The 4,701-nt window shown below is 37.5% G+C and overlaps 1 long non-coding RNA gene across 1 annotated transcript; it reads left to right on the top strand.

The window, feature by feature from the left end:
• Positions 1-493: 493 nt before the first annotated feature.
• On the top strand, positions 494-2,354 carry LOC125963933 (uncharacterized). The gene is made up of 3 exons (XR_007476393.1): positions 494-653; positions 1,063-1,143; positions 1,576-2,354. It is a non-coding gene; the product is annotated as an uncharacterized LOC125963933 (long non-coding RNA).
• Positions 2,355-4,701: the final 2,347 nt, after the last annotated feature.

Genomic DNA, 4,701 nt, shown 5'->3' with positions numbered 1-4,701 from the left:
GCACAATACATCCAGGACTGATTCAACAGTACAGACGAGAGTGGGACTGCCACCTAGGAATTTTAAAGACTGTATGTCTAAGATTACACTTGGCAGCCACATGAAGGCTTGTGATTTAATTCTAGCTGAGCCCCCTTCACACTCTCCCTTCACCTCAACAAATGCTGGTCTCAGTTTCCAGCAAAACTTGAGAATTCTGAAATCTTGTCACAGTTTCAGGAAAGAACCCTCAGGGAAGAGAGTCAAAGTGCACATCTTTGTTTCCAGGAAAACAGGCAAGGAGATGGGGCAATTTTTAGCATAGCAGGTGTTTGTCCTTCCTCTGGCATTCCACACTTGTGCCTGAGTCTTAGTGGGGATAAGGTGTAGAGTGACTGGTCAGAAGTAAATGAATAGAAATTGTATTTCCCAAATGTCTGTGAGATATTAAGAGACAGAAGGCAGTGCTTCTTCTAACAGACTCAGATTCTAATGAGAGGGTCAGTGATTTTGCTCATCTGTTAGCTCTTGCAGTACCCTGGAACACCGTTCACCAGGGCCAGGATGGATTTGCTGTACACAGGAGTGATCCTTTTCACCTGCCATGTCCCTAGGTGTGTGAGAATCTACAATGGAGCCGAAAGAATTACATCTTCCTGGTTCATACTCAGAAGGTGGGGAATATATTGTGTCCTTTGGAACATATGTGTGGGCATTATTCACATGACAGTGGATTTATTATTCCTTTTGTGAAAATGTAAGATGATATAGAATAATTTTCAAAAGTGTAAACTGAATACACAAATAGTACGTTATGCTCCACTTCAATTAGCAGAGTAGGTATAAAATTTGTATGGAAATATAATCAGATATTTATTTGTTGCATTCATTTTAGATACTCATAATAGACAGCTGTAGGGTATTCAGTACTCTCTGGATCACATCTGAATTCGTGACCTAGTTGCAAAACCCCTCGTTCCATGTTCATCAAGCATATCATTGTATTTAAATTTCTAGTACATTTCAAAGGTAAAACAAATCATAATTTTATTTTTAAAAGATTGTTTTAATCTTTAATAACAGGATGCATCTTTCAACATTTTAAGAATAAATGGAAGAAAAAGGCTTAAAAGTAAAGTACCTTAAAACATCTGAATTTAAGAGGTAAATGTTTTCACACCTATTTTAAAAATATGTATATTATATATATAAACTTTATCTCTTCCAAGCTGCATTTAGAGATGAGATAGGAAGGCATGTAAGCACCTATTTTGCACTGACAAATTTCAACAGGCATTTTATGTGGGGGTAAAATAATTGGGCCCATTAAAAAATTCATATGTTTCTATCCTGAAAAAAGCCTGCAATGTTTCCATATCTGGACTTGCCCCAAATGCCCACATTTCCCACCTCCTCAACATAAGTCAAACTCATACATTCTGTGCACAGGTACCCATACACAGAAAGATCCCGAAAGAGAAAATTTTTGAAACATGTAGAACAAAGAGGAGTCTCCTTTAAATGCAAGGCTGTAATTTATTAAATGTCTTTAGAATTCATATAAGGGGCTTCTCTCCTTTTGTTCTTCTCTTGTAGGTCTCTAAGTCCACTGATGACAGGAAAATCTTCAGTGGTTCCAGAGACAAACTGCTGGAAATCCTGCACATTTATTTTCTAGAAGGAAGTGAGCTGATGAGGAGAGTGATCTCTTCTGAGAGATTCTCCCTTTAAAAATCTGTAAAGGGGCTTCCCTGGTGGCGCAGTGGTTGGGAGTCCGCCTGCCGATGCGGGGGACGCGGGTTCTTGCCCCGGGGCGGGAAGATCCCACATGCCGCGGAGCGGCTGGGCCCGTGAGCCATGGCCGCTGGGCCTGCGCATCCGGAGCCTGTGCTCCGCAATGGGAGAGGCCGCAGCGGTGAGAGGCCCGCATACCACAGAAAAAAAAAAAAAAAAAAAAAAAAAAAAACCGGTAAAGGACTCCAAATTAAGCCATATCCATTTCTGGGACCCTAAAATGGCTCACAAAAGGTAACGTCAGTTGCTCAATGTTAGGTGATTTCAAAAGCCTTAATAAGGGGAGAGCAAATGTGGGGAGAAGGATAGTGAATAAATTGTGAGAATCTACCAAGTAACGAGACATCCCTTTAATTCCAAGCATCATGTGTTATTTCACTTTGTATTTCAATTAAAAAAAAAGAAAAGAAAAATGTGTCTTTTTAAAAAAGATGTATTTTTGCTATTAATATTCAGTACTTAATATCTGAGTACAGATCCATCATTCATTAGGTCTAGGGTAGATCACAACCTAATTTACAAATTCAGAATCATAAGTCAGATCAACTCAATTGCTTAAGGCCGTGTATTTGCAAGTTAGAGTATGCACTGAAAATTTCCTGTCCTTGAACTGGTGTACTGGGCAATGCTGCTTTTCTATAAGAATTTGATCATATCTTAGATTTAACACAGTTTTGCTTATGAGTTGAAAAATGTTTAACCTACATCCACTCATGTAATATAAAGTGTAAATTTAAGCAGTGATCTAGAAAATTCAGGGCAAAGTAGTTTAAATCATTTGGATCTTCCTAGAGGTTCTGTTTTTGTTTTTTTTTTTTTTAACCTGAAAAAATAGGTAATTACTCGATAGCCTTAGCTCTAAAATATATCTGACAGGTTATTTTTATTTGTCTGGTTTTCAGAAATCATATCCGTGTTTTCTACTCTCTGTAGTCTTCAGCAAAATGAATCAAAGCCACTCTGTACCCAAAGCTAACACCAGTGTTGTCTTTTTTTTTTTTAACATCTCAAGGCTTTACCTCAATTGCTTTGCAGTAAATTTACAGGGAAAGGAAAATTTTATTAAATTATAACTGAGAGGAGATGATTTTTTTTACATAGCAAACAAAAAATTCCTTCATGAAAGGCTATAAAACCCATATTATTTACCAGAGAGACTGTTCCTGTCTCCCAGGTAAACACTTACAGTGTGTAGACTTGTGTAAATACATATTTAGGAGTGGCTAAATATGGTGAGGTATTTTTAAAGGCATATTTACAAAACTGAATACATATATGGGCATTTTGGTATGTGTAAGCTGTGTCTGCTGCTCTGCTGTCTATTCAGAATCCTAGCAGGACACTGGTAGATACACCTCTGATATAGGGACCGAGTGTCAGAACATTCACCTTTAATCAGAATTACTAAGGACAGGTCCTTAAATCATTTGAAAAGGGTGAAATTTTTCAACTGATGGAGTTCAAGTCTTTCTCACCAGTTTGACTTGACGAAAATTGTTTCAGAAATACAGGCATCATTCACGAAAGTAAATCTCCTTTCTGAACATCTTTGTGCATAATCTAATCATCATTCACATTCAGCTCAGAATATTAGAAAATATTCAAAGATACAGTCCATTCGATGAATGGATCAACTAGAAAATTCTAGTTAAGGCAGAAAATGCCATTAAGATATTTTAAAAAATACTTCAGAAACACATGGGAATGTAAGTGATAAAGTCTTTTGCTAATTCAATGGCAGGAAGCTTCCTATGATAATGTAGTGAAACTCCGTCTAGAGGATTACGATGTCTATGTGCTGCTTGGCTTCTTGGGAATGTGTTCTCTATGAGGAAAAGAATGAGATGGGAACAGAGAGGTTGTAGATGCATGGAAGAACACTAACTGTCTGCTGTCCCTCAGAGTGAATAAGGATCCCATTTGTGTAAAACCCCTTTTTAGGATGGAGAAGTTGAGAGTCTAAATAACTCCAGAGCTTGGGCTATCTCGGGGGCCTTTTGCTAAGAAGTCTAAACAATGCTTCTATTTCATTTCTAATGCAATATGCAGCTGTTTCTAAATACTCTCACTATCCTGCAGTGGGACTATTTATTCAGGAAAATCATTTCTCCAATAAAATTTGCACTGAGCTGAGTTTTTTAACTTTACAAAAATATACATCATATGTACATATTTTTTCCCAAGGTACAAACACCACAGAATTTTATTAAACATTCTGGGTTCTAAAACTTTAAATATCATTTTAATGTAAAATATTATCCTAGTGGTATAAGGCCTGTGCAATGTAGAAGTTTTTAATATAAGTGCTGACACAGTTTTAGCTTTAACTCTATTCATATTACTTATATCAGAATTTTAGCCATGGAAAACAAGCTTTCCTGGCTAAAGACAATCCTCATTAAAATTTTTTTTTAAAGATATGAGCAGGCACAAACACCTTTGCATTACAATTTTTATTAGTTTTATCCCATCTTTAATTTTATTCTGTGGCTAAGTATCTCATTTCCATGTAAACTTCCATTAGGAACACAAATTGCTGACACCACATCTACTGACAGAAATGCCACAACATAAATTATACCCAGAAAACGCCGCTTTGGGTGGGGGGGTATGGCAGAGGGAACTAAGCTAGATAAAAAGCCACTGTGCTCCTGCCCAGCCTGCAGTCCCATCCCGCTGACCACTGATAACATTTATCACAGGGCCACATACGGGAAGGCAGCTTAAAGAAGAGTCGTCTGCGGTAAAACGTGTAACAGCAAAACAGCTAATGGAGCATTATTACTTTATTCGAAAGCAATATCTCTAGATGCTTCACTTTTCTAGCTTTAGCAAGAGTATGAATTGTTCCTCCATACGCAGAAGAGCTGATATGAAAAAGAGGTTGACAGAACTCTGAATGTTGGCAATAGGCACCTCCTAGACTCT

The sequence above is a fragment of the Orcinus orca genome, chromosome 3, assembly GCF_937001465.1.
Source record: "Orcinus orca chromosome 3, mOrcOrc1.1, whole genome shotgun sequence".
Taxonomy (NCBI): Eukaryota; Metazoa; Chordata; class Mammalia; order Artiodactyla; family Delphinidae; genus Orcinus; species Orcinus orca.
This window is presented reverse-complemented; position numbering and strand designations above follow the sequence as displayed.